The following is a 14595-nucleotide window of genomic DNA, read 5'->3' on the forward strand; positions in this document are numbered from 1 at the left end:
GGTCAGCGTGGCCATGTGTGTTGATGTCACTGTGCAGGAAAACACAGTAATTTGTGCACAGGATGATCCTATAAACAGTAAGAACAACAAACCACCAGTTCATCTGTTTCCTGGTGATGTTGTTTGATGGAGGAAATGTAGCCATGGACACAACGAAAGCTCCCTACTCTTCAAATAGTTCAAGCTGACAGTGGTGGATATTATGGGAAAAGCTGGCTTTACACTTTTCTGTGTTAAATTCCATCTGCCATTGGTCTGACCACTTTACATATTTAGTATGACTCATTCTGTAATTTCTGGGCTGCTTTCTCCAATCCCATTGACAACTTTGCATGTTGACAATCCAATTTGTTGAGAACAACACTCCACTTGTTGACTAATATTACATAGTCCAGCATGCTATTGGCTGAGCTGCCAGCTGTTCTAGATTGGTTGGACATATTGAAAGATGAACCTATAAAGCCTGGGTCTGTTTGAGCTGTACCCATTCCTATGAAGGTGATAATATAGTGGAAAGTATGTAAAATTGGCAATTCAGATCCATTTCTGACATCTCAGCATTGCCACTCACCTAGAAATATTCTGTCAATTTTCCAGGAGTTTGATGACAAGAATTCAATGCTGCAGGGAGACAGAGAAGAATCCAGCTCAGTCCTGGAGGAGGCTGGAGTTGGATGGGGAAGCAATAGCTGGGAAGGTAAAATTCACTGTGCACTGTAGTTAGTGCCGGGACTGGGAGGACCATCTCAGGCACATCCTGTGCCTCTCTCTCCTTCTGGCTGCTCAGCATTGCCCAATGCCACAGATTCAGTCATTTGGAGCTTGGTCAGCAGTTGGTGGACTGAATGATGCCTGTTGTACTGGTTGCTGCAGAATCTGTTTGTTCAGTTCCCAGGGACTTACCTTTTAGAAAGAAATTGAAAATTGAACTGACTGAAGGGTTTGGAATAAACTCAGTGAGATGTAAATGGAGAGAATGTTTTTTTTCTCAATGACAGAGCCATGAGCCAGTGATCTACAAACTGAAATTGATTGCTGGGGAGGAGGCATGAGAGCGAAAGTAACCAAGCTACTTTACTCCATCCTGGGAATCTTATCTTTGTGCTGTAGTCTTGAATAGAAGATCCTTCCTTGACATCTGAATCACCCACCTCACCTTCCCTGAAACCCACAGTGTGAGGCTTTAAAGAATGAAGGGTAAAATCTGCAGCAGGAAGATTAGTTGTTGAAGGGAGGGATTTTACTTTTAGCTTCACTTGACTTTTCAAAGGGGACTTTGGTACCAGACAAATGCAAAGGGACAACAAAGCCCTGAGGGGAAGCAGACAATGTGGACAGATGGAATTCTGAGTCACCTATAGACTTGTCACGGGGTAAGCCTTAACCCTATATTAAAAACAAGACCTTGGCAAGTGTCTGTATGTGACTCTTCTTTTCCCCATCCCAATGGCTATGTCCCCTTCCTTGAAATTTAGGTGCCGCTTTGAGGATACCCTCCATCGTGTGGCACTACCACAGTATCACAGTATCATTAGAGTGATACAGGAGACCATTTGGCCCATTAAGTCTGCACTGGCTCTCTGAAACAGCATTCCACTTAGTCCATTCCATCCCATTCCATTCTACCAAAGTACTAAATGGGATAGATTTCGTACATACCTAGCAACTCAAGACTGGGCAACCATGAGGAGCTGTGAGCCATCAGCAGCAGCAGAATTGTACTCAACCACAATCTGTAACCTCATGGCCCAGCATATCCCCCATTCTACCATTACCACCAAGCTAGGGGATCAACCCTGGTTCAATGAAGAGTGCAGGGGGGCATGCCAGGAGCAGTACCAAGCATACCTAAAAATGAGGTGTCTGCCTGGTGAAGCTACAACACAGGACTATTTGCAGGCCAAACAGAATAAGCAACAAGTGATAGACAGAGCTAAGCAATTCCACAAACAATGGATCAGATCTAAGCTCTGCAGTCCTGCCACATCCAGTCGTGAATGGTGGTGGGCAACTAAACAACAAACGGGAGGAGGAGGCTCCATAAATATCCCCATCCTCAATGATGGAGGAGCTCAGCACATCAGTGCAAAAGATAAGGTTTAAGTATTTGCTACAATCTTCAGCCAGAAGTGCCGAGTAGATGATCCATCTCGGCCTCCTCCAGAGGTCCCCAGCATCACAGATGCCATTCTTCAGCCAATTCGATTCACTCCACATGATATGGCTGAATGCACTGGATAGTACAATAGTACAATATTGACAATAGTACGGCAATAGTACTGAAGACTTGTGCTCCAGAACTTGCCATGCCCCTAGCCAAGCTGTTCCAGTACAGCTACAACACTGGCATCAACCCGGCATTGTGGAAAAGTGCCCAGGTATGTCCTGTATTTTAACTTCTTTGAAATGTTCATGACACTCCTTGTCACTTCAGGGATTTAGACATCTCCTCTTTTTCACTTAAATACTTCACTGATCATCTATTTCTGTCCCTGCCCTTCCTCGTCACTCTGGTTTTGAAATACTTGCTCTCTCCACAGATGCCCACCAATTTGATGAGTGAACAGAAACAGAAAATGTTGCAAACCATATTTAGTCTGTCTTTCCTGGTCCTAGAAGAGGTGTGTTTGATCTAGTGCTGAGCCAGTCCATATGGAGCTTCTAGTACTGTGGCTTCTGTTTGTATTAATTTGGCATTTATGTCCATTTTCATGAGGACATGTCCAGTGGTTGGGATGTAGAAGTCGCTGTGGACACATTTCTGAAATAAGAGTGCCAAATGAATGCTAAGTTCAGGTTACTTATATTGTGGGGTCAGATTCCCCAAGGAATTTTGTTAGGACACTCAGTGTTCGAAATGTTCATCATCCCATCAGCACACATACAATTAATGGATTTATGCATATCAAACAGCCACTTCCCACATGAGGGCAATAATGAGCATAGACTATAGTAGCAGCTTCCAGCTGATTGCAATGTCAAGATGATTCAGGCCATACTTGGAAGACCATATTGAAGACAAGTTAAATTCCGTTAAATGAAGTTTGTCAACTAAATTAGTATTGGCATAAAGTCAATGTAAAAGGAGTTATTATCTATGATAGTTGTCCTTAATTTAACTGCCTCACCTTATTTATTTGTACATAGCTGACTTATACTTCCACAGAAATTAACAAAAAGCCCCTCCATGTGATCTGTTTGTCTATTGAGTGAATGCACAGTCCCTCCATGACCTCATCTAAGGGCTCATCCCAGAAGTTGATAATTTTTTTATGCAAAGTGCTTCTTGGCAACTGTGCAAATCTCTTTTTTTGTGTTAATTTCAACCTCAAACAATAATGATAACTTGCATTTATATAGTACCAGTAGTATAATAAAACATGAGGTACTTTACAAGAATTATCAAACAAAATTTGATACTGAACCACATAGAGAGATTTTAGGCTAAGTGACTAAAACATTGGGTTTTAGGGAGCGTCTTAAAAGAGGAAAGAGACAGAGAGGCGGAGAGATTTACAGAAAGAATTCCAGAGCTTAGGGCCTTGGCAGATGAAAGCATGGCTGCCAATGGTGGATTGGTTAAAATTGGTAAATATGCTAAAGAGGCCAGAAATGGCAAAGTGCAAGATTTCAGGGGGTTGGAAGACTGCAGGGCATCAAAAAAAATAGGGACCAGTAAGGCCATAATGGGATTTGACAACAAGGAGCAGAATTTTAAAATTGAGGCATTGCTTAACCAGGCGCCAATGTAGGTCAGTGAGCACAGGGGCGGTAGGTGAATAGGGCTTGGTGAGAGATAGGACATGGGGAGCAGAATGACATTGCAGAGGGTAGTGAGTATTCAAGTCTCGAGATAACAAAGGCATGGATGAGGGAGAGTTTCAACAGCAGATAAACTGAGGCAAGGGCGAGGTTGGGCAATATTACATCAGAACATTAGAAATAGGAGCAGTAGTAGACTTCATGGACCATTGAGCCTGCTCTACCATTCAAAAAGATCATGGCTGATCTTGGGCTTCAACTCCACTTTCCCGCCCACTCCCTATATCTCTTAATTCCCTGACAGACCAAAAATCTGTCTATCCCTGCCTTAAATGTATTCAACAATGGAGCGTCCACAACCTCTGGGGTAGAGAATTCCAAAGATTCAGAACCCTTTGAGTGAAGTAATTCCTTCGCATCTTAGTCCGAAATGATTGGCCCCTTATCTTGAGACTGTACCCCAGTGTTTTAGATCCCCCAACCAGCAAAAACAACCTCTCAGAATCTACCCCATCAAGCCCCTTCGGGATTTTGTAGGTTGCAATGAGATCACCTCTCATTTTTTAAACTCCAGAGAATATAAGTCCAATTTACTCAGCCTCTCATCATAGGACAACCCCCTCATCCCAGGGACCAAGTTAGTGAACCTTCGCTGGACCACCTCCAATGCAAGTATATCCTTTCTTAAATGTGGAGACCAAAACTGTTACAGAGCGAAAATAGGCGGTCTTAGTTATGGCAGGAATATGTAGCAGAACTCATCTCGGAGTCAGAAATAACACCAAGGCTGCTTTAATCTTTAGGAATGATTATCATGGCAAATTTTCTGTTTTCTCCAACATTCAGTTTTAAAACACTCCCTTACCTGGCATGTCCGTTCTGGCTGATAGAGAAGGATTGGGGCAACTGGCCTGCGACATACAGATCCACTAGTGGAATTGGTTCTTGCAGCATTTCTTCCACTTAGATAAGACAATGGCCAGAACGTTCCAGCACCTCATGCCGGCAGGATCTCCAGTCCAACCGATGTGAACAGGGATTTCACTGGCCTGCCAGACCTGCCGCGGGGGAAACCCACTACCGGCTGTGGGAGGGGGGGGCTAGAAAATTCCAGCCAATGTCCCTGAGGCATGAAATATTGATGCCTAAGGATCAACTTCTTTATGATCATTGCACTTTGATGGATTGACCCAAATCCAACAGCAAAGTCTTAGTAACAGACCTTAGTTTAGCACAGGCCAGCTAACGTTTTACCCAGTAATATTGAAACTTTGGGGCTTTCATCTTAAAATTGCAAATCAAGAATTTATCATTGCTACATTTAGGCAGTCAAACCTTCACAGGGTTTCTACAACTTCACAACTGCTGAATAACATAAGTAAACAGCCCCATTGCATGTTTGTAGTCAAATGGATTTGATTGACATATCAACTACTTGAAATGACCTGTGAGCTGAATCCCAGCGGAAAAGGCCAATGGCCAAAAAGCAATTCAATTGATGATACACCCTTATATCGGTGCCTTTTACAATAGCATTTTGTGTATTAGACTAAGATTGCCATCCTGCAGAAATAACTAGCAGTACCCAATTTTATCTGTGATTTTAGTATGGCCTGAAAACTATTAATCATAGACATAAGTGATAAAAGCAAAAAACTGCGGATGCTGGAAATCCAAAACAAAAACAGAAACAGAAATACCTGGAAAAACTCAGCAGGTCTGGCAGCATCGGCGGAGGAGAGCACAGTTGACGTTTCGAGTCCTCATGACCCTTCAACAGGACATAAGTGCTCCATTTTGCCACATTCTTCCTCAATGGACTGATGTTTGGTATCATCTGGAGCAAAAGGATAATGTACTAACCCCATGCACTATCGAATCCCCAAAACATCAGCTTTAATTGTTTGGAAGCATTTCATGGTTTCAGCCTGAAAAAGCTGTGTATTTTAACTTCTGTCTGCAATGGGCATGACGAGGAACCACATGGAACAATCTCTCAACTCCAGTATTTAAGGGGCGATGCTAAAGATGAAATTTACAGGAGTTTGGAATTGGAAGTAACAGAGGAAGAAAGCTTAGTCAAGGAAACTGTGAGGAACTGGACGTAGGTATTGTTCCCCTATAATGAGGGGAAGAAACATGCTGCTGACACAAAGAACACATGGTTGAAGGAGACCTAAGAAGCCAGCAGCGGGAGCAAAATGCGATACTCATGAATTCAGTGTAGGAAGTGTTATAATCATCTTTTTCTTATTCATTCTTGGGATGTGCACATCACTGGCCAGGCCATCTCTAATTGCCCTTGAGAAGATGGTGGTGAGCTTCCTTCTTGACCCGCTGTAGTCTATGTGGTGTAGGTATACTAACAGTTCCTGTATTGGCAGAGTTCCAGGATTTTTCCCTAGGAACAGCGAAACCAGGTCAGGAAAGGTGAGTACAGCTACACATTCACCTAAATCCTAATGTGGCCATCACAGCTTCACTCTGCCTTGTCAAGTCTAGTCCACGACATTGCTCCTCATGCCCACTTATCTTGCAACATTTTTACTTTGCCCAACCCAATTCATATCTGTTATTTCTGCCAGTGCCTTCACATATGCAGCAGCAGTCCATGGATGATGATTCCTCAGGGGAGTTGATTCCTTTTGTAAAGCATTGTCACAGAACCCCTGCATATCATACACCAGCTCAGATACTCAGACTTCAATGGGAGCCATTGAGTTTTTAGCCAGTTACTTACACTTCACAAGTGGGCATGAGCAGATGGTGGTGGCAAGTAGAGAAGTGGAGAGTCCACATTGCAGGGCACAGCCCTCTCCGAGCTCTGTTCAGCTGGACATAGATGGTGTACTCAAAGGGCCATTGATAGGAAAATCATTGAGCAGCAACCGAAAAAATGCCTTTTACTGACAGGCCTGCCAAGGACACTGACCATGGTTGTAGAGAGAATGGCAGAGTCCACTTCAAGCAGGAGTGTGTTGATGTTGTGGGACATTGTGATGATGATCTTACATGGATAGAGTGGCCAGATCCGTGGAACATCAGAAGTGGCAATCACAAGTTAATGCACACTTTGACCACAGCTGTGCAGACTCTGGATGTCAGCATGGCTGTTGCCTTAAGTAGGATGACAGATTGGCCTTATAGTGCCGCATTGATCTGCGTAAAACTGCACTCCAGCAGAGTGTTGCAGTGAAGCATTGCTGGCTCATGGGAGGGATGATGGCCATGGGGACTCACCTGTTGCTCCCCCCATCTCATTCAGTACCCCACATGCTGCCTCATTTCCTGATGCCGCATCTGCCCTTGACATTTGTGTACGAACTGTTCGTTCCAATGTGTGGTACCCCGCACGTGCAGTATCTTCGAGGGGACAACTTAAGAGTAGCCTGTATGGTATCTTTGGGCTGCTGTGTGTCCACACATGATGCAGCTTTAAGGAAACATTGCTCCTAAGGATATGACAGGAGTGGCTCCTCTTGGCCATGGGAGTGTTCCTCTCAAGTTCCTCTCTCTGAAAATAAAACTCTGATTCATTAAATTGTACATGTTGGTGTTGCTACTCTAAACTCATCTGGCACTTTAGAATGGCAGGGCAGAGGTTACTCCTCCTTTATAGAGAGGATAAGAACATAGCAGAACAATAAAAAGATATATCTGGTTTGCCTTCTATCATCTTGGTAGTTGTATAATGCAATGACAATGGACGTATTGAATAATCATAACAATCAATCTATAACAGTACTCAGGAGGAGGATTCTTTTTCCAAACAGATATCTCAGTGAAGGATTGCTGATTCTCAAAGGGTTGTGTTAACTATTGTGTTCTAACTGCAAGCCCTTCAATTGCTCTGGTTACTGTTAAGGTTGCTTCAAAGTGCAACAGCTGTAGAGGTCTTATCATTTTCTTCTTTTTGTGCGGTCATTTGGGTTTAGCAGGGATTTTACATACTCATTTAGACAGGAGAGTTTTCTTTCTGCATGGTACTTCTCCTTAATTTTATTCATTCATTTTGAATTCGTTAATTTGTGTAGCAACCTTTAGCTATGGAGCAGCTAAAAAAAGGGAAAGGCTGAACAATAGATACTCGTGTCATGGCTGAAAGGCAGTGAGAGACTGAATAGTTATTTGTGGATGGGTGAGACACAACTAGAGGTTGAACACTGGCTCCCTATACAACCAGTGACAGACAACTTGAGACTGGATGCTTGCTTGTCTGTGCTGCAGGTAAAGAATTAAACTGTGTTTATCAAGCTGCTGGGACCCAACCTAAACCTCTGTCTATGAAGTCTGTTTATTGATTTTCATATCTGTTATCAGGATGAGAGTGATCTGACATTTATTTCCCATCCCTAGGGCCAGGAAACTTGAGAAAACATGGTTTGAAGTCATATGTAACTCATACACTGAGATTCATGTTCATGTTGTGTGATACATTTCTTGTGTGATACTCTTCCCCTGAAATACTCTTAATTCATTTCCTCAGATGGATCCCACTGCTACCACCACCATTGACCTACCTGTACCCACCAGCACATAATCTAGTGTTATTTGGATAGATCTATACCCATGCATACTGCATCGCAGAGTTGTACAGACATACCTTACCCACCAGTAACATAATCCAGTTTTATACTGTAATCTGGTGTACTTGCAGACTTATACTCACCAGTACTGTATGACACAATGTTATACAGGCTAACCCACCAGTAATCTACCCCAGTATTATGCAGTGACAGACCTGCATCCAGCAAAAATGGGCGAAGAGCACTTGTGCTGCTCTCTGAGATCTTCTGAAGTAAGTCTGAGTGGAATGAGCAACCAGCTGGGACTAACTTATTTGCCTGCTGATTGGGTAGGCATAGAATCATATGCATAGGTTTCTTCAAGCTTTAGTCAATGTGGACTGCATCTGTTTATGTAATGAAGTCTTGGGGACCTCAAAGGCTAAATCTCTGATCCCATTAATTCCTAAATAACCCAAGTTACAGATATGAACAGACCTCAGTACTCTAATTAGGATTTATCCATCAATCAGTGTAAAGAGGACATCTACATTCAATCAATCTTCACCCCACATAAACAGTCTGGCTTCACTCAATCTTCAGTCCTGATGTAAGGAACTCTGTCCTTACCTTCAATGTAAACGGTGACTTTTTTGATCCTCAATCACAATTACATCATAAGCCACTTCCTCCCATTTGCCTCACAACTTGGGATGGGAGGAAGAGAGTTTACTATTTGGAAGCATTGGCTGGAACTGGTCCTTCAGGATATCTGTTATAACACCAGAAGCAATTGGCAATTTAGGTCAACAGGTCCTAGATCAGTATTCTGAATGATGTTCCTGTTATGACATGACAGATAACGTGTGTCAGGCGGACCAAATCCACGAGGGAAACTTGGTTGCGCTATTACAATGGTTTTGCAATTTGTATTTGTTACGAGATGCATGTACTGAATTCAGAAATAATAAGTCCACCAAGTCCTTTAGAGATTTAAAAAAAACAATTCAAATATTTATTATCAAAATAAAAGATTTCAAGCGCATACATAAGACTACAATTACTACTATAATAACTCCTAAAATTCCTAATAAGCCTGACCCCCAGTTACACTCCACTTAAGGCAAGGGTCCAAAATAGATTTTAGACTTACAACAAACTCAGCAGGTTAACACAATACCCGGGACAGTGGAATTCCAATTGGCTTTTCTCTAGCTTCAGTTCTGTTATACAGCAGACTTATGCACAAATTCTGGAGGCTTCATGAAGGCTTTTCACACAATCCTATTAGGTCTTACTTGGCCTTCTCCTGACACATAGCCTTTCTTTCTCCTTTATATATGTTTCTCTCTTTTTAATATGTAAATTCTATTGTTCCATATGTCTTTGAAACTGTATCTCCCTCATATCATAAAAATTTTCATGTTGTCACTACATATTGTCAGTAACCTTTGGGAAAAATAAACACATTCCTTAGCCTTGCTTATCTGGCCAGTTGTAAACAGACTAAATTCCTTTGAAATCCAAATATCCCTTCATTTATCTAAAAATACAAATTCCCTTCACACCTTACATGCTAAGTGAGCATCCATGTTTACTCATTAGTATGTCAAGCACCCTAGCTTCTTTTGATGATTTAAAATTACAGTCAACTTAACTCCAAATGTAATTAAATCACACACAGACAGACTCAACTATACGTACCCCCATAAGCCTATTTCACAATAAAAAGAAAAATATTATGAAAATATATGTTAGTTTCATGACAGTCTCCAATTAACTATTGCTGATTTTGATGCTTCTGATGTGTCCTTTATGTCACTGTTTCCTATGAAAGGGCTCTCAGCCCCATATAACAAAGCTGGAGTTTATTGTATGTTTTGATGGAAATATTTATAATACTCCAACTGTCATTAAGTTGACTCAGGATGTCATTTGGTATATTGAACAGTTGAAATTGTGCTTCTTTAAGGCAACCTGAGAGACATAACCATAATCCAGATGAAATTGTGGATTTATACAGTGCCTTTAACATAGAAAATATCCCAAGGCTCCTTATGTAGAACAGGGAAATAAGGGTGCAGATAAATGTAGTGAAGGAAAAATACTGAGACACTGAGCAAGAGTTAAGAGGGGTGAATAATCAAAACAATGGGCTTTGTGAAGATTTTTAAAGGTGCAGAAAGAAGGTCAAGTTGGAATTCCAGGGAATAGGGCCAAAGCAGCTGAAGGCTCTGCCATGAATGGCATATACATCAAAGGCAGAGATGGAGGACCAAGGGATGTAGGACTGGATAGAAAGCTGGAGGAGATTGGAGAGACGGGATGGAATGAGGTCATGGAAAGACCCGAAGAAGAGGACAAATATTTTAAACTTAATGTGCGTGGTAGACCGAGTCCTAGCCTGGGGGGAAAAAACAACGCCTGCAAGTGAGTCAAATCTTTTATATCACCCAGGAGCAGGGGAGTTATATGAGGGATGCGCCTGATGTTTTATGGTTTCACAAAAACATCTCAAAGGGAGGTCAGCACTAATATGATATTCCCAGTACAGAGAGTGAGTGAGTGACCAGGTGCTGATCTCCCCAGATGTGTGTGGAGGATGCAGGCTGTAGCAACTGACAAGTGAAATGTATTTGGTTACAATTAAGTTTTAAATTAGTGGAAGAGTTTTGTTTTCCAGTGGGACACTTTAAAATATGTAACATTTTTAAACCAAACAAGTCTCATTTCAAATTAATGAGAGTGAACAGGCTTGCTGCATGCTCCATTCTTGGCTGGTTGCCATGGTTTTACCAGGTGAAAGTTCCCTCAGGTTGCCATGGTTTCACCAGGTGAAAGTTCCCTCTGGTTACCAGGGCAAAGGTTGAGCAATTGGAAGCAGCTCCAACCTGTTTTGTGCAGTAGAATTCTGAGGGTTACGAGGAGGAAACAGCAGATGTGCGGAATACACCTTGTCAAGGATTAACATTAAAAGTAAGTGTAGATTACTGTTCCTTTCCTTTGCTGAATTCCTTATTCTGAAATAAAAGATGGGGCAGGTGGTGGTGAAATAATGTTACTGCCGAACGTGATAATGTAGCAGCTGAAACACTGAAGCATAATTATGATCATGTTAGAAACAGAAAATGGGGGTGTCTCTGTGTCTCACTTGTTCCTTTATGGTTTGTGATCAGGGCGCCACAGTAACAAGTGCTTGGTTACCATGGCAACCCTGGTGCTTTTTCTAAGGTAACCAAGAAGGAAACACCTTTTTTTGGAGAGGTACAACTAATAATGAAGTTGATCATAAAAAGAAAATAAATTCTAAACTTCAGTAATAATGTTGTTCCCGGTGTGGACTACGCATTCCTGACACTGAAGCTGTCAAGTGTAAAGATGGACACATTGTGCCTCCTCTACAGATTCCACCTGGCACCATGGAAATGCAGCAGGGCAACTAAAACGGAACTTCCATGGAATGTGTCCATCTTTCATGTATTCAGGCTAATTTAAATTGGGTGTACTACTATCCTGGAAGGTGCAAACTAGTGCAAGGCCACAAAGGGAGTGGTAGTATAAGTTACTGTTGGGTGGGAACAAACCATGATTAAAGCAAAATCAAATGGAAGAAATTCAATAATAAGACGTAGGGCCAGAATTTCAGGTTAACCGTGGGTATCCAAATGTTGCTGTCCCAGTTGCACAGTTCCAGCTTTAGCTTTGCACTTTTCTGTCTGGTTCACCATTGAAATGCTCTTAAGGGCGTGAAGTTGCTGTTTTTGCGAGGTAGATATGAACTAAACTCACAGAAAGTGAAGTTTTGTCCATTTCAGTGTCAGTACCCTTTTAACAATGGTAAGTGTTAATTGTTGCTAAACAACCTCTTATGCACCGAATATTAGCCGTTACAATTATGGAGCCTCATTTCTTCAGGTTTTGATTGTTGATTTTAAAAATGGCAAATTTAAAAACTACTTTTCCGTTCTATTCCTTTTTGTTTCTCCCTCTTTTAATCCAATATTTTGTTTCCTCGCTTTATTTCACTTTCTGTACCTGATTTGACATTGAATTCACCTACTGCAATTTATACTTCCTTCTCAGCCCTTGCACTGTTAATTTCACAATCCTTCAATCTGATTGGTTAAGGAGATATACAGTTATTTGCTGTGTTCTCTCAGATTCCAGATGCCCAATTTCCCTCATTGCCCTGTTATCAGATTACCTGACAATGCACAGACAAATGTAGCTAATGGCAAGTGCCATTTGATGCCTGGCTACTACAAGTTATGCCCCTTTATTTCAGCAGGTGGTTTGAAAAATAATGCTTTGCTTTCAATTTATCTCAATCATAAGGACAGTTACTGATTTCTAATAGCTGGACAAATACAAACAATAGTTATTTAGTCACAAGTAGCTGGGCAATTTACAACAAACCTGGAAATGGATTTTATATTACAAACACAGAAAGGAAAACAGAAAACACATGTCAAAGAACACTCACATTCACATGTGCAGATGTGCAGACTTATGTGCAGGGCTTATGTGCAGACCATGAACTCCCACTCTCTCAGCTTCATGAACTGGGCTGTGGTCCACCGACCACAATTGGGCCCCGACCGCAATTTCACACTGGCTGGCTAATTAACGGCCAGCCAGCGAGAATCGTGCGCTGAAACACTCAGCGCTGCCTGGATGGGTGGGTGGGGAGGAGGGCGAGCATGGAAGTCAGCACATGTGTATGGGTGCGCTCACAGAAAGCTCCCTGAAGGCACAGAGCTGCCTGAAAGAGCTGAAGATTTTCCACATTAAAAATAAAGTTTTCATCAATAAGGAAAACATGTCCCCTCGTGCTGCAAATGAGTTCTGAAAACCTTTATTTTATTATTAATTAAAACCGGAATCCTCGTCCCACGCGTGGATGAGCTTCCTCAAAAATCGAAAGGCTGCTTGACCTATTCACCTGCCGGCCAACCATAAGGTTGGACGGGCAGGGAAAAATTCTATTTAATGAATCGATTAATGGGTTTAACAGCCCTTTTAATTGTTGGTGGGCGCGCTGCCAAACGAAGTATTGCGCAAGTGCTCGATGATGTCGGAGACACTCGCCAACACCATCGCACACTATTTCATGCTCGTGCATGTCGGGCATGCACCTGCATGCCGAGGTGAAAATTCGGCCCTAAGTGCTTTTTTCGGTTTTAGTCAGTTTCTAGTAACAGAAAACAGAAAAATACTGTGGAAGCAGTTACCTCAGCATCCAAAACACAAATAAAACTATATTTAAAATTAAGCTCAAAAGGTTACATTTACAGAAACTCTGCGGGCTGAATTTTCACTTCGGCGTGCAGGCGACTGCCCAAGAAGCACGAGAGTGAAATAGCGTGCGATGATGTCGGGAGAGTGTCCCGATGTCATCGTGCATTCGTGCGATATTTCGGTTGGCGGGTACGCGCGGTAGTTGGCAGTGCACCCACCAACAATTAAGAGGGCTGTTAAGTCCATTAATAAATTAATTGAACTGAATTTTTCCCTGCCCATCCAACCTTACGGTTGGCGGGCGGGCAAAAAGGCCGTGCGGCCTTTAGATTTTTGAGGAAACCTCATCCACGGGTGGGATGAGGTTTCCGATATTAATTAAAATTGAAATAGAAATTTTTAAATCTCATTTATAACATGTCCCTGCTCATGTAACAGTCACATGAGGGTACATGTTTTCTTTTTTTTTAAACTTTATTTTTCATGCGAAAGATCTTCAACTCCCTGAGGCAGCTCTGTGCCTTCAGGGAGCTTTCACTGAACACACATGCACTCATGCGCTGACTTCCACACTCACCCTCCTCCCCCCGCCCCCCTCCACCCAGGGACCGCTGAGCGTTTCAGCACGCGATTCTCGCTGGTTGGCTGTTAATTGGCCAGCCAGCATAAAATCACGGTTAGGGCCCAGTGGTGGGCGGTCATTCCCGGGCCCACCCTCCGCGCCCGCCTGACGAAGGGAAAATCCTCTCCTGGGGGTAATTTTCAACTCTGCCACATGGTAACCTGGTAGAGCAGATTGCCCACCTATCATACCTGTCACCACGATTTTCGTTCCCTTCAAATGACCTCTTCTGTTCCCAAGTCTTGTTCCACAGGAGCCAAATCAGATAATCAGCAAGCCTAATCTGCAGTGGTCCCAACTTTCCAACCTCACTCCCATTGAGTGACACTTTGTGCCAAATGTGGAATCTCCAAAAAAAGTCATCCTGTGGTTTTAATGGAGGATTTTTTATGGTGCCACAGATAGCAAAGGTTAGGTGGGGCCAGTCAAGGGGTTATGTGAGGAGAGGAGAGGCTGTGTGTGAGGCAG

The 14595-nt window shown here is 42.5% G+C and overlaps 1 protein-coding gene across 2 annotated transcripts in view; it reads left to right on the forward strand.

Moving 5' to 3' along the window:
* Positions 1-14595, forward strand: part of LOC144683768 (calmegin) — a 98884-nt gene that overhangs the window by 55325 nt on the left and 28964 nt on the right. Inside the window, exon 1 of one of the 2 annotated variants that reach the window (XM_078547141.1) lies at positions 11133-11243. The exons of the other annotated variant lie outside the window; for it this stretch is intronic. The gene's annotated coding sequence lies outside the window, so the exon portion shown is untranslated. Of the gene's footprint in view, positions 1-11132; positions 11244-14595 lie in introns of those variants that run through there. 2 annotated transcript variants of the gene reach the window in all.

This window comes from Cetorhinus maximus, chromosome 8, assembly GCF_964194155.1.
Source record: "Cetorhinus maximus chromosome 8, sCetMax3.hap1.1, whole genome shotgun sequence".
Taxonomy (NCBI): Eukaryota; Metazoa; Chordata; class Chondrichthyes; order Lamniformes; family Cetorhinidae; genus Cetorhinus; species Cetorhinus maximus.